General features: G+C 43.0%; 1 protein-coding gene across 1 annotated transcript in view; it reads left to right on the forward strand.

Annotated features, from left to right (window-relative positions):
* Positions 1–27,526, forward strand: part of PDE6D (phosphodiesterase 6D) — an 81,251-nt gene that overhangs the window by 1,026 nt on the left and 52,699 nt on the right. The window lies entirely within an intron of this gene.

The raw sequence follows: 27,526 nt of genomic DNA on the forward strand, positions 1-27,526 counted from the left end.
CAAGAAAACGTAAGCGACCGCCGCTCTAGGTAAGCACATCAATCAGTTTGCTTGCTCCATGTGTGGGTGCTAGCCTCGGCTCGCCTCCGAGAAACCTGGTCAATAAAGGAAGTAGCTGCACAATTTTAGTCACTGTCCATTTAAATGCAGCATCCAAATGACACACACCAGAAGACAAAAGGTGACAGCAGGTTGACGCATTTCATCCATCTCTGTGAAACGCGTCAACCTGCTGTCACCTTTGTCATCTGGTGTATGTCATTTAAATGTTGCAATTAAATGGACACTGACTCTAATTTGGGGTGCAGCCACTTACTTTATTGACCATGTAGTGCAAGTGCCCACCTTAATTGCATACAAATTGAAAGTGTTTAGGTGTGCCCTCATATTATATGGTTTTGGTAAATCGAAAAGGAAAGTTTTATACAATGTATGGCCAGCATACCTCGCATTCATTCATACATACACTAGGGCCAATTTAGACTGGAGCCATTTAACCTACCAGCATATCTTTTGGAGTATTGGAGGAAACCCACACAGGTACAACATGCAAACTCCAGGCAGGTAGTGGCTTGTTTGGGAGACAAAGGATGACCCTAGAGCTGCCAGGTGGCAGTTCTAACCACTAAGCCACTGTGCTGTTGTCTTTTTGTGAAAATGCTAGTTGCCTGGATTTCATTCAAAGCTAATGTCCTCTGTGCTTTCTGTGTCATTGACTTGAAATTAGTGTCCCGGCTTCATTTGCTGCATGCTTGTTCAAGGTCAGAGGCTCAGAATGTGTTGAACTTGGAAAATCAACATTACAGCCAAGCAACTAGCATTTTTATAAGGTTAGCCCACAGGTCTTTTTCCCGCACTGGTTTTCTTTAAAGCCCAGCTCTTAGATAAAACTTAGAAAACCCACTGACTGATCCCTGGCAGTAAAAAACAAACCTAAATGCCTATTTTACCCACCGAGCACCATGGTCATGTGTATCTTTAGTTCCAGGTCCTTGGTCTTCCTTTGTTTACACAGGTGGGGTTCTGCTTTGACTGTCCATGTCACTGCCTGTGTGACATGGATACTTCCTATTGGCTGTCCAGCAGTGAGGCTCACTCAGGATCCAGAAGAGGAGTGACGCCATGACAAGGGAACAGTAGAGGACACTGGCGAGAGGCCATCCTGCAGTATCAGATAACCAATGTTCTGCACCAGGGGGGTCCCAAATGGTGGACCTAGGTGAGTATAACTTGCTTCACAAGGTAAGAAAACATTAAAAAACATTCAGGAAGGGTTAGAAGATTAATTTTTTTTTTTTAATTTAAAAGTGTATGTGGTCTAACTGCAAACCTTTCTTATTTGCTCAAAGTACCCGTTGGTTGTGTAAGAAATTCAGAACTGTCCTGTTTACTTTGCCTGTATTACCTTGAGGAGTCTAATCAGTCCTACCAGTTTTTCAATTGGACTATAAAAAACTTCCCTCCCTATGTTGTGGGGAAAACAGCTGCACAGGGCTGACCACACATCTTGCACTTTCAGTCAAGAGAATGCTTCTGTGTTGTCAGCCCCGTAAATTGAGAGCCGAGTGGGTTTCTGGCAGATCAACCGGTATTTTTCTTTACCTGCAATATCCTTAAGGGGGTAGAACATGACCATGCTCCCTCCTCATAGCATTTGACTGCCAGCAGCAGGAGCTTATGGCTCCCACTGCTTTCAGTCTCCTGTGAGACCAGGAAGTGAAGGGAGTAGAGCTGCAGATGGGACAGCGCTGGATTGTGAGAGGAGGCTTATATGTGTGTAGTGAACAGTTAAAGAATGCATTAAGGTAAAAAAACTGATAGCTTTTAGAACTGCTTTAAAGTGTTTGTAAACTCATATACCTAGTGAATTGACAGGCCTCAGGTGATCCACAGAGATTAAACAAATCCTCCTACATAGGTTGTACCGGTTTATCTGCAGCCCTTTCTTCTCTATAGCTATTCAAAATGCAGAATTTTGTACAGCTTGCCTGAGATACCGAAATGCGGGGGGCAGGGAGCTGATAGCTGATTGGAGGGAAGGGACACCCTCCTTCACACAGCTCACAGGAACAGAGCTGAGGCTGTCAATCAGCTGGTTCTCTCTCTCCCCGTCACCTTTTTTCTCTTGGTGTCAGTAAAACTTGCCTGAAGGGATTCATGCTGATAGTGAGGGAAAGAAGCAGCAGACAGAAAAGACACTTAGTGCTCTTAACTGAGACAAGTACACACTAGGTTAAAATAAAGTGATCAGCTTTTAAACATATTGATATTTCTAGATACTATACCTATAAGCCATTTTTTGTCTGCCGAAGCCTGGTTGATACATTCTCATCTTCACATTTTATATGCTGGCTAGTTTCTGGGCCGCTATAGCTGTTGGCCACTGAACTCTAGTAACCGCTCAGCCATTGCTACGATAGCAAAAGAAGTGCACTGTGCATGCACAGATTTTAAAAGGTCAGATGCTCGCCCCTGTCCCAACAGTTGCAGCTTCTATAAAACTAACCAGGATGGCTATGTAATAATGGGAATATTTTAGCCAGGCTTCAGTGGAACCGAAAAGAGCTTGCTGGTATGGCATCTACAGTAGTGAATATTTTTAAAAGCTGATCCATTTGTTTTAACTAGGGATCGACCGATATAGTTTTTTCCGATATTCTGTACATTTAAAGTTTTTTTAAAGTTTTTTTTTTTTTTTATCACTTTTTTTATTGCTGTCACAAGGAATATAAACCTCCTTGTGGCCGTAATAAGCAGTAACAGGTACTTTTTTATGGTGGGATCTGGGGTCTATAAGACCACAAACCCCTACTCTGCACTTGAAAGCATTCAAAACGCCAAGCTTAGCTGTTTTGAATACTGTAATTGTTTTAAAATCTGGCATCTTTAAGGCTCCAGTAACCTGGAAGCGATGTCATGACATCGCTTCCTGGTCACTACATCGCAGACCCGTTTCCAGCTTTGTTCGGGTCTTGGTCTTGGCTAGCTGGCAGATGTGCCAGATAGTCGCTCAGGCTTTCTGGTGGGACGGGAGACCCAGGCAGAGTGGCGGGAGGGGGACTCCTGCTGCTTGTAATAACAGCCAAGTGGATGCTTAGCTGCAGGCATCACCCCAGTACAACCCCTTCAAGCAATATCAGCAAGTTTTTTTGACCGATACCAATTCTTCAAAAAAAAGTGAATACCGGCCCCACCGATAATCAGTCGATATCTAGTTTTAACTACTTGCCGCCCCACCCACGGTAAATTTACTGTGGGTGAATGGCATAGTCAGGCTGGACAATGTACCTCGTCAGCCGGCTTCCAGGTTCCGAATGTACATGCGCACGCCCCCTGCTGACCCATGCTGTAATTCATGGGTGTCCAACCTTTTGGCTTCTCTGTGCCACATTGAGTGTAGAGAAATTTTCTTGGGCCACATATAAAATATATACTATAGTTAAGGTATATAAGTAGTAAAATGCAGCCGCGTTCTTCCGCCTCACCTCCCCCTCCCTCCACACTAATTTAACACAACTAGAGGATGACCATTGAAATGGAATTGGTATACAGAGGTTTACTTCTTCTGAGAGATATTAAAGGAACAATCTAACCACCTTAACCACTTCTGTGATTTGAAGGGTCTCATGGTGGTAGGAGTCAGAAACCCTGCACATGCTGGGATATATACAGTTATGTGCGGGGGGGCTAGTTGCACCCCTAGCACTTATGACTTGGGCAGCCAGAAAATGTCATGTCCTTATTCATACATGTATAAACAAGGACATGACATAATATGACAAAACACAACTTGTTATTAAAAAAAAACGTATTGCAACAATTTACACAAGCTGATGCGCATACCTTTTCTACTTATTTGGCAGACTGCTGGCGGTTACTGCTGGCGGGTAATGCTGGCGGTTACTGCTGGAGGAAGCAGCGGCTGCAGTAGAGAGCAGAGCCGCTGCTTCCTGTATGGCTCCTGTCACAGGCGGAGTGCATTTCATATCACTCCGCCTGTGACAGAGCTGGAACTATACAGGAAGCAGCGGCTCTGTCTCTGACTGCAGACATCCTAAGTCTCCCGCAGCAGCTGGTAGATCGCACGGCACTTGCAGCCTAGTGCATGCCCATCCAATGCAGCTTTACCAGTGCGTGCCTATCCAATGCAGCCTGATCAGTGCCTATCCAATGCAGCCTCACCAGTGCATGCCCATCCAATGCAGCCTCACCAGTGCGTGCCCATCCAATGCAGTTGCAGCCTCTGCCTACAGTTGGTTGGAAGCTGCTGTGGCCTTGCCCCCGACTCGACTTTCTTCCTCCCCAGAAAAAAATAAAAATTGTCAGGGGGGCAGTGGGCCGCATTGGCTACAGTTCCGGGCTGCAGGTTGGACATGCCTACTGTAATTGGACACCGCATGAGTTTGGCAGCTGATTGCAGCCAATGATTTTTGCTGAAGTCAGCTGATTGGCTATGGCCAATCAGAAGCAGAGTTCTTTGTTTACTGTGTACAGCCAGAAAGTAAAGTAAAAACAGCACACATTACACATTGTTAGGTGCACAGTTAACCCCTGGATTGCTCCTAGATTTTAACCCCTTCCCAGTGTCATTTGTACAGTATTATCACTGATCACTGTATAAGTGTCACTAGCGATGTCAAAGACCCTCCCAGACAGTGTCTAGTAGCGCCAGATGGGCCGCCACCCTATCACAGTTACACTATATGTCGCTGATCCGCGCCATGACAGTATAGTGTCTATAGCTGTGCAAATTTCAGTGTGTATGTATGTGTGTGTATGTATGTATGTATATGTAATATATAATTTAAAACCAAATAATATACACTTATTGTGTTTTTTTTTTTTTACCGGACCTGTAGCAAAATACATTTTGGCCTAAATTTATGAAAGAAATAATTTTGTTTTAGATATCTTTTATGACAGAAAGTAGAAAATATCGGGTTTTTTTAGATCGCAAAAAAATCAAAAACCCAGTGATGATCAAATACAACTAAAAGAAAGCGCTATGTGTGTGAAAAAATGAAACCAATTTCATTTGCATGCAGTGTTGCATGACCTTGCAATTGTCAGTTAAAATTGCACAGTGCTGAATAGCAAAAAATGACCTGGTTTTACAGAAGGTAAAACCTTTCTTGAGGTCTAGTGATTACCCATGTTTTCATGGTCACTTTAATGGAAATAATGTGCCAAAGGTGAACTTTGGCTTTTAAGGTAGTCTTATACGCGTAGTTTTCTCTTGTTTAGCATGTGAGCTGAACAAGAAAAATCTAATAGGTTTCTCCATTTCTTGCTAAACCGTGTGAATGGAGGAATCTCTCCTGCCAGCTATTGTATTCAGACAGCCACATCACACCATCCAGACAGGATAAACTGAAAATATTTCAGCTGAGGTTTGTCTATTCAGGTGGAGCTGTGTAGGGCTAGAATAATGAGTCATTCTAGAATGCAAATCTTTTATTTAGCCAGGCTAAGAGCTACATTTTATTGGGGTATAATGCTAAGAATAAAAATATTTTTGTTTGGTTTTATGACTTCAGTCATAAACTCGTTTGGCTCTACTTCTTCTGTGTCACATGGGTAGGTCACATACCCCCCCACTTCCTGCCCTAAAAGTACCAGGTAAAGTACCATTACCTGGGATTTTCACCATCTGCAGCAGAAAAAAAAACAACTTTTTGGGTGCTCTGCTAAGGTGAGAATCTGTGTTTTTTGCTAAAACACTGACACTGTGCTGGTTCTGTCACTCACTATTTAGTGAAGGCGGAATAAAGATGAGGTGAGAACAGGAAAATTAAGTTCCAATGGGATCACCAAATGTGTATAGTTGAAGGCTAGAAATATATCTGGTCAAATTGCCCTCTAATATAGATGCAAGAATTTGATGTTTCTTAAATGAATTCATGGATCCAATCTGTGTCAAAAGCTTAGATTGCTGGTGGTATAATGAAGAGGGGAATATTTTCTTGGAACACCTTAGGCTGGCCATACACTATACAATTTTCTTATTCAATTTCCTTTAGATTTACTTAAACTATGTAGTGCAAGGGCCTGCCTGACTGCATACAAATTGAAAGTGTTTAGGTTTGACCCTATATTACATGGTTTTGGTAAATCTAAAGGAAAGTTGAACAAGAAAATTGTATAGTGTATGGCCAGCCTTAGTTGCCATAGCGTACCAGACTATTGTTGCTGATTGCATGCATGGTACTGTATAGGTGTATCTTGTGAAGAGGCCACTGTGTTGATTTCAAAGCGGAGTTCCAATTGTTTCTGTGTTTTATTGAAAGTTAGCAGCTACAAAAAGTGTCACCTGTCCCATGATCCAGGGATGCAGCCGCGTGAAGCCTCGGTCCTCTCCCTCGGCTCTCTAGCGCCGGCATTACTAGTGTGGGTACCCGACTGTGACCACTTGCAGCTTCACAAAAGCGAGTACACCCCTCACATTTTTGTAAATCTTTTATTACATATTTTCGTGTGACAACACTGAAGAAATTACACTTTGCTACAATGTAAAGTAGTGAGTGTACAGCTTGTATAACAGTGTACATTTGCCGTCCCCTCAAAATAACTCAACACACAGCCATTGTCTAAATCACTGGCAACAAAAGTGAGTACACCCCTAAGTGAACATGTCCAAATTGGGCCCAGTTAGCCATTTTCCCTTCCCGATGTCATGTGACTTGTTAGTGTTACAAGGTCTTAGGTGTGAATGTGGAGCAGGTGTGTTATAATTAGTGTTATCACTCTGACTCTATTCTGGTCACTGAAAGTTCAATCTAACACCTCATCAAAGAACTTGCTGAGGATCTGAAAAAAAGAATTGTTGCTCTACATAAAGATGGCCTAGGCTGTAAGAAGATTGCCAAGACCCTGAAACTGAGCTGCAGCATGGTAGCCAATACCATACAGCAGTTTAACAGGACATGTTCCACTCAGAACAGGCCTTGCCATGGTTGACCAAAGAAGTTGAGTGCACGTGCTTAGCGTCATGTTCAGAGGTTGTCTTTGGGAAATAGACGCATGAGTGCTGCTAGCATTGCTGCAGAGGTTGAAGGGGTGGGGGGTCAGCCTGTCAGTGCTCAGACCATACGCCGCACACTGCATCAAATTGGTCTGCATGGCTGTCGTCCCAGAAGAAGCCTCTTCTAAAGATGATGCACAAGAGAGCCCACAAACAGTTTGCTGAAGACAAGCAGACTAAGGACATGGGTTACTGGAACCATGTCCTGTTGTCTAATGCGATCAAGATAAACCTATTTGGTTCAGATGGTGTCAAGCTTGTGTGGTGGCAACCAGGTGAGGAGTACAAAGACAAGTGTGTCTTGCCTACAGTCAAGCGTGGTGGTGGGAGCGTCGTGGTTTGGGGCTGCATGAGTGCTGCCGGCACTGGGGAGGTACAGTTTACTGAGGGAACCATAAATGCCAACACGTACTATGACATGCTGAAGCAGAGCATGACCCCCTTCCCTTCAGAAGACTGGACCGCAGGGCAGTATTCCAACATAACGACCCCAAACACACCTCCAAGAGGACCACTGCCTTGCTAAAGAAGCTGAGGTTAAAGGTGATAAACTGGCCAAGCATGTCTCCAGACCTAAACCCTACTGAGCATCTGTGGGGCATCCTAAAACTGAAGGTGGAGGAGCGCAAGGTCTCGGAACTTCTACCAGCTCTGTGATGTCGTCATGGAGGAGTGGAAGAGGACTCCAGTGGCAACCTGTGAAGGCAATCTGGTGAACTCCATGCCCTAGAGGGTTAAAGCAGTGCTGGAAAATAATGATGGACACATGAAATATTGCCACTTTGGGCCCAATTTGGTCATTTTCACTTAGTGGGGTACTCACTTTTGTTGCCAGCGGTTTGTACATTAATGGCTGTGTGTTGAGTTATTTTGAGGGGACAGCAAATTTACACTGTTATACAAGCTGTACACTCACTACTTTACATTGTAGCAAAGTGTCATTTCTTCAATGTTGTCACACGAAAAGATATAATAAAATGTGAGGGGTGTACTCAATTTTGTGAGTATCTTCACACATGTATTAATTAATTTTGTAAATTGACTTATCTTACAGATAAGTACCAAACGTGCTAAGTTGTTTACTGCAGAGTGGTCCTCTGAGTCATTGTCCCTTGACATCTATCCATAAATCAGCACTCCCATCACATTGCATGCAGTGATGATGCAAGAGTCTTGCCTCTTGTAACATTCATTCTGTGGTGAAAATCTCTGTTTTACAATTTGCCAAATAGGCTTATTGAGTTTAATAGCCTAAACATAATATATATATTTTTTATATTCTCCAAAAATCTTGTCACTGCAAGAAAATAGGCACTTTAAAAGTTACTGGCCTTCTTTCAAATGCTGCTTAATGAAAACATTTGTATAAATGCCAGAAACTCTGAGAACAAGATCAAAGTTTATCTCGTAATATGGCTTTTCCTTGGAGATCTGTTTTTGTCTGACTTTCTTTCCGGCTTGTTTGGCTCATCAGATTTCTTTCAGAGGATAACTTTGCATCTGTTTGTATCTTGGGTGAGTCTTCTAATGCAGATGATCATTCCCAGTGTGTCTACGCAAGGCAACAGATGTTTCTGTGAATTAGGAAGGAAAAATCCACCATCATTTAAAAGCATGCAGGCCAGTTCCTTAGATGGTGTGGGTATGCCTTGCTGTACGTGATAAATATTGTTATGAGTATGATCTAAATTTGCTGCATGGCTAAATTTATTAGCATTTGTAAAGGGATAATGATAGAAATTTGGTTACCGTATATACTCGAGTATAAGCCGACCCGAGTATAAGCCGAGGCCCCTACTTTTACCACAAAAAGATGGGAAAAATCATTGACTCGAGTATAAGCCTAGGGTGAGAATGCAGGGCGGCGGGCATGGTACAGGAGAATTCAGGGTGACTGGCATGGTGCAGGAGAATGCAGGGTACTGGCATGGTGCAGGAGAATGCAGGGTACTGGCATGGTGCAGGAGAATGCAGGGCGGCGGGCATGGTGCAGGAGAATGCAGGGTACTGGCATGGTACAGGAGAATGCAGGGTACTGGCATGGTACAGGAGAATGCAGGGTACTGGCATGGTACAGGAGAATGCAGGTTACTGGCATGGTACAGGAGAAGGCAGGGTACTGGCATGGTACAGGAGAATGCAGGGTACTGGCATGGTGCAGGAGAATGCAGGGTACTGGCATGGTGCAGGAGAATGCAGGGTACTGGCATGGTGCAGGAGAATGCAGGGTACTGGCATGGTGCAGGAGAATGCAGGGTACTGGTATGGTACAAGAGGATCCGGGGTTGTGGGCATACTACATGAGATGCAGTGCTGTGGGCATGGTACATGTGGACCATGCCCGCAGCATTGCATCCCTTGTAGTGTGCCCGCAGCCCTGCATAATGGCAGGTAGTGAAGCTGTTTCACTTACCTGTTCCAGAGGCGCCTTCATTTTAAAAATGGCGCCGCCCGGCGCCGACACGTCATTGCGCACGCGCCGCCGCCGCTCGTATACTTTCGGCTATTCCCGGCCTCTCCCGAGCGGCGCCGGGAATAGCCGAAATGACACGAGCGGTGGCGGCGCGTGTGCGCGGTGACATGTATGCGACGGGCGGCGCCATTTTTAAACCTTAAGCCCGTCGGAGCGGACAGGGAATTTTTTTTTTTTTCCTTGACTCGAGTATAAGCCGAGGGGGACGTTTTCAGCACAAAAAAATGTGCTGAAGAACTCGGCTTATACTCGAGTATATACGGGATATAGATATCCGTTATTGCTTTTGGTGTTGTGTGTGTGTGTGTGAACAATGATTTTTATTTTTTTTTATATCCTGCATTTTTCCAGTCAGTTATAACCACAGGCATCACTGTCATGCCATGTTTTAATAGTGGCCCAGTCACCAACTGTCAGTCAGCAGCTCTCTGCTCTGCACCTCTAATGCTCAGTGGAGCACTGGGCTGTGAAGGAGGTGGGAGGGGCTGGCTTAGGCTCTCAGCAGATTGCTGGGAGGCTGAGCCAGGTGTCGGTGCAGGCATCTGGCTGAATCCCGACCATATGTTTGGGATCTTTCCCAAGCCTGGACCTGCTGATTGACATCAGCCCAACAGCGGACTTTAACAGGTCACAGGAGTGCAGAATGAACTGCACTCCTGTGACCTACAGGAGAAGTATAGCCCAAATTGATTTAGCTATACTTCTCCTTTTTAATTATTGCCCTATGCAGTGGGCACTACCTGTCCCTTTATTACTTTCACCACTACCTCTACTTTGGAAGGGAGGGGAGTAATGGATGGGACTAATTTCAAACTTATTACATAGAAGGGTGACCTCAATTTCATTGATCAGAGCCCATTCACAGTGCAATCACGTGTGTTAATGCAACACATGGTGCCATTAACGTTGAATGCTACCTGAACCCACCTTCTCCCTTGCCTAGCAGTGCACTACCGTGACGTTCCACTGCACTGTTGAAGATGCCTGCATCATTTGTGATCTGTGAATTGGGCAGCCCATTCAGATAACTGGGCTGCCCTTACTAAATTCACATTAACATGCAAGTAACGCACTGCATGAGTTGGTGTGAATGGGGCCTGTTGGATAAGCAGTAAATCTTATCCCCTGCCCATCTGCTTAATTGGTGAACATCCATCAATGAGGTCATCTATTGTTTTACCTCTCGCAGCCCAAAATGTATTAAATTGAGAGGACTTGATTTTAGGAGAGCTTTATTGGCTCCTAGAGGTGCCATTCATTCTTTTAGGCAGAATACTGCGTGCATGTAATTTATATAAAAATACCTAAAAGGACTTGATTTCTGTGTCATTGCTGGAGAGACTTTGAGCTCACTTATTATCTCAGTAACATAACAGAAAACAATTAATACGAAATATAACCAACAGCCATTTAGGGTACCCAGACAGAACTTAAATTAGTTAATTTCAATTAGTATCCAGTCCATTGCAATGGTTCCAAAATAGTGTAAGGAAATGGGCCATGTCGCCTACTCCCTCCCTCTTGAACCTGCGATCAAACCATTTCCAACTCAACTGGAATTTTGCTTTACAGGGTAATGGTGTACTTTATGCCTCGCATCCCCATAGCAAAATCCCTGATGCATCCAGTCTGCTTTGGAGTGGACAGTGTTAGAGGTCTCCGCTTTGGCATATATAGTTTGTGCCTATATAATGAAGCCTGTGCATGGGCGCTGCCCCCAAGCACGAACCACAGGTTCATTACATTCTTATCCTGCCTGGGAGACCCCTGGCTTCTGCTTCAGTGTCTTCTCCTCTGGTCTGGGAGCACTTTCCTTAGCACACTTCTATGCCATCTGCTGCATTAACCACTTGCCTACTGTGCACTTAAACCCCCTTCCCATCCAGGCCAATTTTCAGCTTTCAGCGCTGTCACACTTTGAATGACAATTGCGCGGTCATGCTACACTGTACCCATATGAAATTTTTATCATTTTTTTCACACAAATAGAGCTTTCTTTCTTGATTGGCCATTCACCACGATCTGTGATCGGCCGTGTCCAAGGGACACGGCCGACACAGATTTTCCACGCTGCGCGCTCGCGGGAGCGGGTTACTGGGAGGCCGTATAAAAGACAGCCTCCCGAAAATTCAAGTCCGCGCTGCAGCCATATATAGGCTATAGCGCAAATGGGGGGAGGTTAATAAAGTACAGCTTGCTCTAAGCATTCTTTTGATGGCACCCAAGTAGGGCTACACGATATTGGGGGAAAAAAGAACATTGCGATATTTAGTTTTCAACTATGTATATTGCGATATTTCTCTGGGTGGAATGCAGAAGACTGATTAGGCAGAGTCGGGACTCACAGTTGTGGTAGGAGGTAGAAAAACACAGCCCAACATGACATCTGTCCCACACGTTCCCTCTGCCGCCCTGGAGCTAGTTCTCTTGACGGAGGGGGGAGCGCGGCACAGCGAACCAATCACGTGAGTAGTGGCACAGGGAACCAATCAGATGTGCAGGCATGCGTGATTGGTTAGCTGTGCAGCTGCTCACGGCGCGCTGCTCACCACTGAACGTGTGGGACGGCTGCCAGCACTGTGAGTCCTCCTCCTCTCCCCCCCCCCCTCCCGAGTCCCGACTTCTCCCTGCCTAATGGTAAATATTGCGTCTTCGGCGATATGAATATCGCCCACGCCCGCAAAACGATAGTCGATATCATATCGACTGTCGTTCAGCCCTACACCCAAGTGAAAAGGCCTCTTAAGAACACTGTGCCAAAACCTAATCAAAGGTTAGCAGAGATATTAGTTGTATCCTATCCTGCACATCCAGACCTGCTTTCTGAACCTATATATCAAACTTGTGTTTCTGGGGTTTTCTGAAAAAAAGAAGAAAAAATGAAAAATGGCCCAGATGGGACTTTAAATTAAGTGGATGCATGAGTCGCTGATGCATAAAAGTGGATTTTAATGAGTAAAAAACATGTAAGCAAAAACATGCATTGACCAACAGATGTAGTACAAAATATGGCATGGCAAGATTTCAACAGCAATATTAATATAAAAAATCATAACATGGAGTGAGCAGGATACACACAAAATTGTCTTAAATATAATGTACAACATAGTAGAAAACTCGCCGCGTTTCGTGGGTCTGTAGCCCACTCATCAGGAGTGGGTACAGGTAAACCTGTCAAAGGAATACAAGACTTGTATGTAATGTCAAAAACCAATAGATGTTGGAGATAAATCAGCAAGTATGGATTTTCAACAATTGTATGACCCAAGTGGGGAAACCATACTTACATGGAGCCATATTTCACTGGTGAAAGCAACATTGCCATATGGTGGGGGCGCAAATTGTCTGACTCGGGAGCTGAAGGAACATGAGTCCACGGCAATGAGACGGGAAGCCAGGCGAGGACACTTGTGGTAAATGATGTCTGAGCATGTTTGATAACGCAGCACTGAATAGAAAGATGTAGATGTTTTGTATCAGAGTATAAGAAGTACAATGTATCACTTAGTAGTAGTCAGGATATGAATGTATAGCACAAGGCTAGTATAAAGACCAAGCCAAAACCAAAAGAAGGTAAACTAAAAACGCAGAGTGTGTTTGTCTGAATGTGATCAGAGGGATGACAGCAAAGTGTAGGAAGATAGAAAGGTAAACGAGTATAAGAGTGTGGGAGATGCAATGTATCAATAAGTAATGGCCAGTCCAAACCTAGAAAAAATGTGCTTGTCTTAATGTGATCGAATGATGAAAGAGGGGCAACAACAATGTATGGAAGATGAAAAGGTAGGGGAAGGAAATGTATTTCACTGGGTTCTACCATTGCAACTGAAAACTATATAACTGATATGTCAGTATATAAAATTGTATATGCTAGTAGCAAGAATAATAACATAATTTGAGGATAATGTGTATCAAAGTATGTCCAGGTGGTACAAGTATGAGAACCCAGAAAATTGAATGAATGGTGGGAAATCCCAGGATTGGGGTGTTATGACCATGAGAAAAGGAGGGGGAGAAAAAGGAAAGAGGTGACTGAGGTCTCATACATAAAGGAATGAACAAAATGTAGTGAGGGGTTTTCTGAGGTTTGCTGCCTAATTACAGCCTTAGCTTTATCCCTGAATTCTAAATTTGCTTTCTACTATACTGATTATGACCTCTGCCTCAATAATTTGTATACTCACCTGTTTTGACATCTGCATTTGACTTTCTGTGCTCTGTTTTCCCTGTCCCGACCTCAACTTAACATACAATAAATCCTCACCAGATAAATCTGTACTTTCTTTTGATTTTTCTTTTACCAATGGTGCAAACTTAAAGCATTTTTGTTACCTTTTTAAAGAAAAACAAAAAAAGAAAACCAGACCCTGTTCCCTTAAAGCGTGATATACAGCACACCTAAAATAGCTGGCTGATCCTGCCAGTTTCTGCCCCCCCCCCCCTGTACACTGACCATGGTGTATCATGGCTGTTGAGCCCTGACACCGTGGTCAGCATACATGTCTCCGTCATCTGCAGCTCTCCTCTGTCCTCCCCCCTCCCTACCTGTCAGCTCACTAGCGCTGCTCTGCTCCCCTCCTAGTTGCTAAAAAACGATGTGATTTTTACACCATCCTCTCTGTTGGACTACAAACGGTATGCTAGTGCCTGTGCTTTATTAAAAAAAGCCGATTTCTACCTGTTTTTTCACAGCACCGCTCGGCCGTCATATGACTTCCAGCTCTCTCCACCTTTCCTCTCCGCCTCCCCAGCTGACGTCCGAGGAAGTTCTTGGCCCCGCCTCCTGGAGATGTCGGATGGGGAGATAAGAGAGCCGGGAGTTACGTGATCGCCGATGGGAGCTGTGAAAACGGGTTTAAATTGGCTTTTTTAAAATAAAGCACAGGCACTAGGTAGAGCTGCATGATTCTGGCAAAAATGAGAATCATTATTTTTTTTGCTTAGAATGAAGATCATGATTCCCAAAATCTTCTCTTTTTTTTTTTTTTTTTTTTTACCATTTGAAATAAAGCTGTGACTAGGATTACCCCTGTACTGCTGGATGGTGGGTGCTGGCTGGAAATGCGGTAGGTACTGCTGGCGAAGTGTGAGGAGCGGCGCAGAGCCGATGCTTCCTGTAGCTCTCCTCGGTCTCCTTTCACAGGCTGAGTGCATTTGATATCACTCCACATGTGACCAAATGGAACCGGAACTACACAGGAAGCATCAGCTCCGTTCTGAGATCTGAGCTCTGACACAGCCGGGATATAGCTCAGATGTCAGACAGCTGCAGCCCGCATGTCGGAGACTTGGGATGTCTGGCTATGTGTCATTCCCGGACACGCAACGCTTAACCCACTGCACTGAGAATCATGAAAATTGGGGATTGAGATCGCAGGGGGGGTGGGATGAATCGCTATTGGGATTATCATGCGATTAATCGCGCAGCTCCAGTTTTTGTAATCTTAACATAGAGGATGATGTAAAAAAAGATCACATAGTGGCTTAACAACCACTTTAAGCACTGCAATCTGGAAGTGTCATGCATTGCAGGCCATATCTTTAGGAAGGAGTAAACAGTGAATATCAGGCACTACTTAGATTCTGCGCTTGGTGTAAGATTATGCCTATGATGGGTGATACAGAGGATCCACACTCATTTACCTGAACCTGAAACCTTAACACTATTTCTGCTTCTAGAAACTAAGCTAGTTTACAATTTTCAGCTATTACAGTGGGTTGACCTACTTTACACTCTCAGTTCTTCAGTTATTCCTTCTGCTTTAACGAATAGCCATCTTCAGAAAAGAGCCTAAAGTGGTTCTAAAGGCAGAATTTTTTTTTTTTTTTTTATCATAATGCATTTTATGCTTTAAGATAAAAAAATCTTCTGTGTGTAGCAAACCCCCTAATGCTTACCTGAGCCCATCTCGACCCAGCGATGTTATACAACAGGCTCGGTTGTCCAGGACTCTCCCTCCTGAGACAGCAGTGCGCGCCATTGGCTCCCGCTGCTGTCAGTCAAAGTCAGTGAGCCAATGAGAAGAAAAAAGGGGCTGGGCCAGGCCACTGCTTCATGTCTGAATGGACATACAGAGCAGCGGCTTGTCTTGGGTACCACCATAGAAACTTGCTTGCTATGGGGGCAGGAGGGAGGAGCCAGAAGCGCCAGCGAGGGACCCAAGAAGAGGAGGATCTGGGCTGGTCTGTGCAAAACCAGAACAGGTAAGTATGACATGTTTGTTATTTTTAAACAAAAAAAAGTCTTTAATTTTAATTATTAGCTCTTACTAGCTACAGCGCTTGCTGAATAATTTGTGCTCTTAGCAAAGAAAATTAATAACTCACTATATTATGAATAGGGTAATATGTGCTCCAGTAACTGGGAATAGGACTACATAAAATATATATATATATATATATATATATATATATATATATATATATATATACCAATAAATAAATACAATAGATAATCAGACACGGGTAAATAATAAACTAGTGACTAATCGCATATGATAAAGTCCAGAAAATAAGGTGACTATAGTGCTCAAAATGGTCAAAAATGTCCTTTGTGACTGTATTATTCAATGGTTCAAGAGTGCAAGTGCTCAAACATGGGTGTCCATAATTTCTGTGACATCAATCTGTTTCACCGTGTCTTGTGGGTAGATGAAATCACTTACCAGAACCAGTGGGTCCTACATGCCTATAGTAACCAGTCTAGAGGGCAACCAACGGCAGCACTTAAGCTCAAAGAGCAGGAAGCCGGGGGGGGGGCACATAGGGCTAAGTAGCATGCCATAGAATGGCGGGGGCAAGAAAGTAAGGCCCTTATTAGTCACTCGCAGCGGTGGAGGAATCGGAGAGTCACTTGGCCCAAACTCTGTCATACTTTTTTGGACAGCCTCTATGTGCATATGTATCCCTATATAGAGGAAGCACCGAGTTCACCAGTTTCTTCCAATGTAACACAGTGGGTGGGGTCCCCTGTTTTCAATGCAGCACTTTTGTTTTCCTAGCATAAAAGAGCATAAGACCCAACAGCGTCCGGTCAGCCACCCGGGGTACCAAATCATCCAACAGTCCCAGCAGGCAAATCCTCGGGGAGGGGTTAAGCGTAATCTGCGAGACCCTCCCGATCACCTGGACCACCGAAGACCAGAATACAGAAAGTTTGGGGCAGGACCAAAATATATGAAGGAAGTCGCCCGGCTCCTGACCACAGCGCCAGCACTCCTGGGGTTGGGAAGCATGAATTTTATGAAGGCGATACGGGGTGAGGTAAGCTCTGTGGACTATCTTAAATTGAATGAGCCTGTCTCTAAGGGAAACCAGCATTTTGAAGGGAAGCTCCCACATATCTATCCAGTCCTCTGGGTCCAAATCCGGAACATCCCGAGCCCAGCGAGCACGTAGGCCAGAGAGCTCCGGAGAGAAGACCTGGAGGAGATGCGCATAGAGGACAGAGACTGCCCGCTCCGAGAAGTCATGTTGCAGGACTCGCTCCAGATCCGGCTGCACCACCTGCGAGCCCCCGGAGGGGAACTGGGACCGGAAGGCATGGGAGAACTGGAGATACCGAAATACATGGGATGACAGGACGTTGAAGGTAGTGGTGAGGTGTGCAAAGGAGGGGAGGGAAAGATCGGAGGTCACATCTGAGACTTTTTTAATGTTTGGTCCACGCCACTTTTGCTTTTTCTGTTTTTACTTTCTGAATGTAATACTTGAATCTGCACAAGGGCTGTCAATTTCACCTGCGCACTGTGAGGCAAGGTAGACTGAGCACTGTGCGTCTCCGTGTGAGCCCTCCACAACCATTGATGATGCAGGAGATTTACACTTGCTTACACTAATCTAGTAGAATAAAGAATCTTATAAAATGGGCAGGGTAAACATTAAAGTAGAACTCTAGCCAAAAGTAGCAACATAACAATGAATAACCAAATAAAATAAACTTATACAAGCCTTTTGCTGCAATATTTACCTAGAAGAGACATATCTATTTTCTTGTTTTAAAGCAGAAAATAACTAAAAGGTATATAAATATATTCACAATTTCTCCATATCACAACCTGCGCTTTTTAGTAAGAAATGGTTTTGACCAGAAAAGACTTAAGAATATTTGACTTGAGGAGAACCAAAAGACATTGGAGTATTGTTCCATAATGGCTGTCTGTTGCTTCTGGGAATTCAAGGATGTTAATGTTCCTGTGGAATGATCATGAATAGATCATGTGTGGCCCATCCTGCTTTGCTTTCAAGTTTCAAGTCTTTGTATCTGCTGACTTTACTTCTGAGTTATTGGCACACTGTTAGACATGAACCTGCGTCATGCAGAGACCAGGGGAAAAGGGATTACTGTGCTAAGTAACTGTTGTATGTCTCAGTCTTCGGTTTAACTGCTCCCATTGCACCAGATCTGGAAGAAGACGACATATCGTGGACAAGGCACTGCCAGCATGGCACATCACTAGAAGTTCACCAGCTTAGAAAGAGAAATTTTGTGTAACCATCTATGTTTTTTAGTACACTGTTGTAAGCAGTATTGTATACGGTAGTGGAATTCACATTAATTTTTACTTTAGCCGGGGTCTTTTCAAACAACCACTGGTTTTATTTTTCTGTAGCCATTTATTTAACATTCATACATGAGCTCAAGTAATTTGATGTAAATAGACAATCCCTATCACTTAATTCACTGATCTTACAAAGATCAAGAAAAAGCAAACTTAATGGCGCGGTTATTTTCAAGGATACTCAAATTATGGGTGGCAATTTTATGAAACTAGAAAAAATGCGATGTCCATAGCAAGCAGTCCATTTACATAGTTCATCTTACTGTCCTTTTATTTCTACAGAATTTTAATACATTTCTGTTAATGTTCAAAAAGGAAGCCCAATATTTTATAGAAGGCTTATATTTTTATATGGTGTCCCCATGCCTTTACCGTGTAATTTTTTTATTTTTTTTTTCCCATTTTTGCTTTGCAGCAGGGAATTACAGGTTTTGATAAATTGTAGATATTACATCTTCTGTTCACACTTGATGAGAAATTGAACTTAAAGTGGTTCTAAAGCTTTATTCTATGCATTAAGTTGAAAAACATTCTGTGCTCCAGACCCCCCCCCCTTTTTTTATCTATTTTTTTTTATTTTTATTTATTTTTTTCTTACCTGAGCCCGATCATATCCAGCGACATGCACAACAGCAGTGGCTCCAGCTGCTGTCACCCTCCTCATTGGGCAGATTGATGGCAGCGGGAGCCATTGCTTCCTGCTGCTGTGACACAAGAGACCCACTGTCTGTCAATGGACGCAGCAGCAGGGCTAGGGAGGGAGCATGCACGGGTGCCTCAATGGAAAGCAGCTTTCTGTGGGGCCATCTGCTGAAGAGGAGGGTCCTGGAGCGCCGGTGGGGGACCCCAGAAGAAAAGGATCTGTCCTGCTCTGTGCAAAACCAGTGCACAGAACAGGTAAGTATAATATGTTTATTTATTTTATTTTAAAAAAGAGGCTTTATTACCACATATACAATTGTAGTAATGATTTATTTCTGGATTGTGTGTTTAAATTGTTTAAGCCCATTAAACACTATAATAAAATTGGACGAATGATCGTCCATTTTTTTTTTTTTCTTTTTTCCTCATTTGTTTCACAGCAGGTTGAAACCGAGGATGGTACCAACTGTAGGAACATTTTTGAACAAAAAAGCTGCTTGTTGTGTGTGTGTGTTTTTTTTTTTTTTCTTTTTTTGGTATCCAATTTTTCATGTTTTGAGAACAGTACACATTAAATGAAAATCGTTCTCTGTTCATATATGATAAAAATTTTGGCGTTCGTCCCTTGGGGAATTTTAATTTGCAAAGTCTGAATCTGATCTTGACAGTTGTGTACACATTCTAAATTGAACGATCATGCCTCGTACTGAATGTTTCTTCCGATTTTCTCATAGTTTGTCTGTGTACCCCACTTAAGGGATGGCGTGTCATCTAGATAAGTGAGTGCTTTGATATCTTAGATATTTGGCCTTTTTTGGTTTGAATGAAAGTTGCATGGATGAGACAAGTTATTTGCATTTTGTTATATCTGATTGTGCAAAGAGCTATTCATTTTAAAACAAAATCTTGTAAGTCTTTAAAGCTAAATTCCAGGTATCGTGTGTGGTTTTTTTTTTTTTTGCATAGGTACATTGGTCCAGCTTGGACCAGTGTATATATGTCCATCATCCATACCTGGCCGATCCCAGTAGAAGTAGAGAATCTGAGAAGCCATCAGCTGGCTCCCATGCGCAATGGCTACCCTGCTGCATTGTAACCACAGGGAGTTTCGCACTCGGCACAGGCACCGTTCAGAGAGCGACTTGCATTTTTCTCTGAAAGCAAAGCATTTTTTAATTGGACGAAGTTCAGTGGCGAGACCGTGATTTCACAATCTCCACCTGATCCAATCAGAGAATGCATTGTATTGATTTGAGAAAGATATGACAGTCTCTGAAGGAAGCACGCGCTGATCAGCACAGGGCAAATCAGCACTGTCCAGACAGAGGGTCAGGGGTCATGCGGCCTCATCGGACATTAAGAAGAGAGTGAAAACTCTTCCTAAAAGCTTTCACCAGTGCTCAGCCAGACACTGATATAAGTCATAAGACTGCTATATACGGTTGATGAGAAAATATATTTAACAGTATATATTTTTGAAATAATTGCATTTCCATGTTCTGTGTACTGTGGGAGAACAGATATAGCGAATGCAGGGTCCTGGGTTTAGTAACACATTAACGGAGTGAAGTTAGCTTATGCTGTTCCCCATGGCAGGTAGCAACATCAAGTCCTTGGCTCTAACAGCTTAAGTTTATCCAGTGGCTTTGAATATATGGCAGAGCTGAAGTGGAATTTATTTAGCATCTAGGAAAGTAACACTGCTGTGGTATGTTCATGACAGGCACACATTCCTGTAAAAAGTTTTAATGCAGGTGTACACATCTTGTTGTCATTTATAGCTATGGGGAATAACTAGGGGCAGGTCTACTTTCTGTTAAGTTTCTTTCTGGATGGACTTTTAATACTCTCAGGAAGATCACTAATACATGGTGTCATTATAGGATAAATGGAAGAAGACAGATAATATTCCAATAACTCGGGCAGAACCCTTGCTTGAGCCGGCCGTCAACCACTAGGTATTAAATATTTAATATGTGTAATCCGTTAAACATGTTGGGGAAAAAATCTGCTACATCTGTTTTTGTTTTTATTTTTTCCTTTTGTGAGGTTTCTAGGACTGTGTCCAGGCCAGATTATTGTTAAAAGGGAAAAATGATTCAAGCAGTAACCATTGTAGAAGACCGTATTGCTGTACAGTAGGGAGTATCAGGATGGCTGTTTCAAAGTAACTGCAATTTTCAGACATTGGAGTAGGCTGTAGCTGATGACAGCTAACTTTAATGAACATCTGATCTTATCTGCACTGTCCCTGTATTTTACAGTCTGTTTTGTGCAAAAACAAATACATTAAATCAAGACCGCAAATTCCATTCCATCTTAAGGTTTAACTTAAACTTTTTTTTTTTTTTTTTAGTCTTGGATGGCGTGGAGAGGGATTAAAACATCTGTGAGGTTTTCATTGCTGCCTGTGCCCCTGTTAGGAAGGTTTACCTCTCTTTATTGGTCCTGTTTACCATTATTACTAAGAGTGAAAGTAGAAGAAAATTTCAAATGTTGGGTTGTCACCAGAACAGGAATAGAGTGAAAATCTTCTAATGGGGGACATTAGTTTGGCGACTACTAGCGATTATCTCGCTTTGAAAAGTTTTTCACTTACTGTTTTGGCTATGGGACAATCTCTCCAAAATGGGACACCGATGCAAAAAATCAACCCTACCAGGGGTTATATATACCTCCTTTAACCTATCCAAAATGAAAACCTTTTTCCTTTTAATTCTACTTAAGTTGGCTACACCCATTAAAATCTGTATATTTTTCTGACAAACTTACCTGACTGCATGTAAATTGAACAGATTGTTTAAATTAGCTTTCACATAACATAGTTATGTGTATACTTAAAACTAAAATTGTTGCCATTTTCTGGAAGATTCAATGCAATATGGCAATGTGAAGGCATTCTGTACAACGTATATAGAACACCCTCAGAGATGTCATCTCCTGCTTGGATGTAAAACACGGAACTAAAGCTAGGCATACATGGATCAGTTATTGGGTTGGTCGAAGAAAAAACTGAACGGGTTCACCCATCCACAAAACCGAGGTGGTATTAGGCATCCTCTGCAGAAAAAAAAAAGTAATTTTTGTTGAAATACTCCCTAAGGGTTAATCACTTTTAAAGGGATAGAGACTGGAACTTTTCTCATCAGTACAGCTGTGGCCAAAAGTTTTGAGAATGACACCAATATTAATTTTCACAAAGTCTGCTGCCTCAGTTTTTATGATGGCAATTTGCATATACTCCAGAATGTTATGAAGAGTGATCAGATGAATTGCAAAGTCCCTCTGCCATGAAAATTAACTTCTTCCCATAAACATTTCCACCACATTTGTGAAAAAAGGCTTTAGAATGCCAGAGAATGTCCAGCAAGCGCCTGGACCGTCTCCTACAGTTGATTCAGCTGCGGAATCGGGCCACCACCAGCTTGCTCAAAAATGGCAGCAGGCAGATGTGAGTGCATCTTCATACACAGTGAGACCAAGACTTTTGGAGGATGGCTTGGTGTCAAGATGGGCAGCAAAGAAGCCACTTTTCTCTAGGAAACACATCAGGGACAGACTGATATTCTGCAAAAGGGACAGGGATTGGACTGCTAATGACGGGGGTAAAGTCATTTTCTCTGATGAATCCCCTTTCCAATTGTTTCTGGAAAAAAATATGAGCGCTACCATCAGCCCTGTGTCATGCCAACAGTAAAGCATTCTGAGACCATTCAGGTGTGGGGTTGCTTCTCAGTCAAGGGAATGGGCTCACTCACATATTTGCCTAAGAACAAAGCCATGAATAAAGAATGGTGGAAAAACCTCCTTCGAGAGCAACTGCTCCCTACCATCCAAGAACAGTTTGGTGACAAACAATGCCTTTTCCAGCATGATGGAGCACCTTGCCATAAGGCAAAAGTGATATCTTGGCTTGGTGGCTTGGGGAACAAAACCTCAACATTTTGGGTCCATGGCCAGGAAACTCCCTAGACCTTAATCTCATTTGAGAACTTGTGGTCAATCCTCAAGAGGCGGATGAAGGAAACCCCCCCCCCCCCCCCCCCCCCAGACATACAAATTCTGATGAACTCCAAGTATTGATTATGCAAGAATGGGCTGCCATCAGTCAGGATGTGGCCCATAAGTTAACCGACAGCATTCCATGGAGAATTGCAGAGGCCTTGAAAATAGAGGGTCAACACTGCAAAGATTGCAAAAACTTAATGTAATTGATAATAAAAGCATTTGACACTTGTGAAATGCTTTATAATTATACTTCAGTATACCATTGTAACATCTGACAAAAAAGATCTAAAAAGACTTAAGCAGTAGACTTTGTGAAAATAATTATTATTTGTGTCATTCTCAACTTTTGGCCATGGTTGTAGACCAGCTGATTAAAATGATTTGGTCACCCTAAGTAACAATCAGTATCCAAATGACATAGTTGTACAAACAGCTTTTTCTTCAGAGCAAAGCAGAAACCGGTAGGAACCTTTTCGTTTACTAAAATCCTTGCAATGTACATTAATCACCCTGAGAAAAACATTCTGTGCTGTAGCTCCCCCACTTTTTCTTACCGAAGTCCGATCCGATGATGTGCACGAGCACAGCAGCTCCAGCCACTGTCTCTCTCTCTCCTCATTGGACAGATTGAAAGCAGCAGGAGCCATTGGCTCTCGTTGCTGTTAGTCAAATCCAGTGACGCCGGGCCGAGTTGGCAGCGGGACGCGGGAGCGAGCCTGCATGGATGCCCCAAAGAAATGCGGCTTTTTGTGGGGGCACCCAATGAAGAGAGCCTGGAGCACTGGTGGGGCAACCCAGAAGAGGATCGGGGCTTCTTTGTGCAAAATGATTGCACAGAGCAGATAAGTAAAGGCAAGTTTGTTATAAAAAAGTGGAGGGTTTACAACTCCTTTTTAAGGCCTCCTTCACACGTATACATTACAACTTATAGCAACATATGTGTTGAAATATTCTATTGTTTTTAATAGGACTAGTTTTAAATGTATGGGTTGCATCAACATGCTTTGTAGAGAAGTGTGTCAGGGGGCCCATGCAATTCAAAAGCAGAGTGTAAAAATGCATGATACAGTACATGCATTTTCATGAGCTGTCAATGCATAAATCTCATTAAGCCCAGCCTTGTGGATGAAATGCATCAGTGAGGACGTCCCATATAAATAAAGTTACAAGTGTTTACATTTTCTTTTCCTTTAGATTTGTGCAGTCTGTGAGGCACCTTCTGGCTTTCAGTACCCAATAAGGGTTACCCAGTTTAGGGCTTGGAAGCAGCATATCCTGTACACCTTCATAACAACGCTTGTTAAAGATGCTCCAAAAAAATGCATCCCAACACACACATAGGTGCGCAACCAGCTTTATACTTGCAGTATTTTAAAATCTATGCCGATCTAGACTAAGTGGTGTGGTTTTTTTTTTTTTCTGTCTCTACGACTTCTTACGTAGAAATGAAAGAAACACTCGGGCAGCTGCTGCTACTAAAGATGTCCCCATCTCTGTACTGTTATGCCTCTTTAGTTGCCTGCTAAATTTCTAACTTCTTATATATATCCTAGAAGTTACAAAACTGCTGTTTTAACACAACTTGGTGTATTCTACAAGTTAAACTTTCAATTGTCCCTTGTGCTTTTTTTCTATATATGGCGTGTACAGGTACAAATGTAATCTCTAAGCAGACCTCTGGGGAAGGGAGACTCTCTTCAAGGAGTGGCAACCTGCTCTAGCTGAATGTGTTTGCCTGCATGACTCTTCAACACATGTATTTCATATAAACCCCCACGCACATAGTCCCCACACTGGAAATGTTTCATTATGATGTAATTAACCGATTTTTCCATCTGGGAATGCTATTGCTACTTAGCAAATGGTTAAACTCACAATGTGTTATGCAGCAGTGTGTCATTTCACATTGAGTAAACATTGACATAAGATTATTATCTATTTTTGACTTGCAATATACTGTACATCTTTAGAACAATGGTGGAAGTATCCAAGCAACAAGAACCCTTCAAAGTAGAACTAAAGGGGATTTTATTTTTTATTTTTTTTGCCATCTGTCATGTTAGGGTTTCCCTTTTCCTTTCCCATTGCCACAACGGGGAGTTAGAAGAAATCCTTCAAAAGTGAGGGAATTCCTGTTTGTAAACAAGGTCATCAGAACCAGAATCCCAATTGGAAGATTTCCCCTCTGTTCTGTTGACAACCCAGCATTTTGGATTTTCTTTAACTTTGACTTTTGAGTGCTAATAATCACCAGGACAATTCAAGAGGGTAAATCTGACAGGGATTCTAATCCCCCTCTACTCTGTCCAGAAATGAAAAAAGTTTTGTTCTAAAATAATTGCACCCTGTCTTTACTTTATGTCCTAACTGGAGAACTTGACTGTCAGAGCATGTGAAAATACAAAGCAAAAAAAGGGCGCACCAGCCTAGCGCATTATCCTCAGCAAGTTTATTTGGATAAAATTGTTTAAAATCAAATACTCACAAACAAACAAGAAGTTTCAGGCACATCAATTCCATACACCTGCCTCCTACCAGAGGATCAACGTCTTTACTGGAAGCAGAGGGCTTCCAGTAAAGACGTTGATCCTCTGGTAGGAGGCAGGTGTATGGAATTGATGTGCCTGAAACTTCTTGTTTGTTTGTGAGTATTTGATTTTAAACAATTTTATCCAAATAAACTTGCTGAGGATAATGCGCTAGGCTGGTGCGCCCTTTTTTTGCTTTGTATTTTCAGTGTCTGGTCGACCACCCTGGTCGTAAGGGGCAGCAAAGCCTAGCCATCATGGATGCCTAATACCAGTACGAGTTCCAGGATTGAAACAGCCTGAGGACCAGGTTCCGAGCGCAGGAAAGGGGGTGCTGTTCAGCACCTATCTTCTTTGTCAGAGCATGTACAAGGGTTACCCCGACATACTGGAGAGGCAACCGCTGGATCCTCCTTTCTTATATCTGCCCAGTTATGATTCCAGTACATGGATGGGGTTTACTCTAGGGTCCTATTTAGACCTTCTTCCAATCAGTCAAGATTTCTGTTTCTTCAGCTTTATCTACATCTTTGGTTCTTGTATGGAGAGACATTCCACTTTGCTGCCCCACTGCTTAATTCCTGGCAGTGGGACTTGCGGTTGGGGCATTCTCTTGTAGATGGCTCTACTCAGAAGGTGGTGTTCACCTTCTCCATGATGGGTCACCCCCCTTCCAAGCCACTAGGAGTATTAGTGTCTGCGTGTTACTGCTGTTTACTTTTGGAGATGAGCCATCTCTTCTCTCTGTTTCCAGATGGCCATTTCTCCTATAACCACTGAAGGTGTGTCTGAGCCTGTACCTCTCTGCGCTTAACACAGTATGGTCACTTCTAACACTCTGTAGGAATTCACATTTAAGTTGCTTTTATCTTTCTCCAGGATTCTGGATCCAGATGAAAAAAGTTCCTTTGACCAGATGCTGACCGCCCAACGTATTTACTGCGGGAGGGTGGCTGCTCTGGGCAGAATCGCGTACCTGTACAAGATTCTGCACTTCTGGGTCTGGGGCCCGCACGCACTCCCCTGGACACAGTGGGAGCCAATCAGCCAGCACCCGCTGATCGTTCGGGACACAGACAGAATGGAGATCTGCCTAATGTAAACATTACTAGTAAATAAAAATTCCAAAAATATATCTCATCGTTTGTAGATGCTATAACCTTTGTGCAAACCAATCAATATACACTTATTGGGATTTTTTTAAAATCAAAAATATGTAGCTCAATACATATTGACCTAAATTAATGAAGTGTTTTTTTTTTTTTTTTTTAATTGGGTATGTTTAATAGAAAGTTTAAAATTTTTTTTTTTTTTTCTTGTTTATAGCGCAAAAAATAACCGCAGAGGTGATCAAATATCGCCACAGGAGAGCTCTACTTGTAGCGCAAAAAATGTCCTGGTCATAAAGGGGTGTAAACCTCCCGGAGCTGAAGTAGTTTGTCCACACCTGTCCTCTTCATCTAAGCTGTCCTACTCTGCCCCTTTTCCTAAGGCATATCTCGATATTGCAATTCCAGTACATGTTGCGCAGTGGTTTCTCCCAGTCTCTGCTCTCTGCTGATGAAGTGGGCCCTAAGGCTTCTAACATTGCCGTTTGGGTATACATTGCTTCTAAGCCAGCTATATTGTCAAGGGAATCTTACTCTTCTGCTGGGAGGTGCAGGAATAATGTTCTTGCTTCCCCCTCTAAGGTGCTGCAGCAGGAATCCTGCCAGAAATAAAGGGGGTGATTTTTGCAGGGGCAGTAATTGCTTGTTTCCTTCTGGATTGATATTACCAGGTGCTGCTGTTGTGCTAATCACATCATCATTGTATGAAATAACAGATTCTGTTTGTAGATGCCAAGTTTAACTGAATGGGTAACCTGCTGACTAATTTGCAGTTTACTAAACCGGTGCAAAGTTGGAATCAATAATGTAAAATGGGTTCAGAATGGGGGAAAAAAAAAATCAGGAGTACACTGCAGCATAATGAAAGCTGCAAAACACCTTACTCTCTCTACGATTCCGTTCTCATAGACAATGTCTTTCACAGTGAAGTCCAAGGTAGCTTAGGTGAATAGCTGGAGGGGTCTAAGTTCCAAGGACAAAATGTCACCCCACTGGAGCATGAGTACTCTGCTTGCAGTCGGGATGGACTCCATACAGTACCTTGGTCTTTGGAGAAGTTGCGTTCTATTAGGCTCCTGCTTGGTTGCCAGTATGCCACTCGCCTAGCTGCAATCACTTTTCCTCATTAGGTGCTGAGGGAGGCAGAGACACTTCTCTTCCCTGTGCATGTCCAAGGACCCAGA

The sequence above is a fragment of the Pelophylax lessonae genome (genome assembly GCF_965119305.1).
Source record: "Pelophylax lessonae genome assembly, chromosome: 3".
Taxonomy (NCBI): Eukaryota; Metazoa; Chordata; class Amphibia; order Anura; family Ranidae; genus Pelophylax; species Pelophylax lessonae.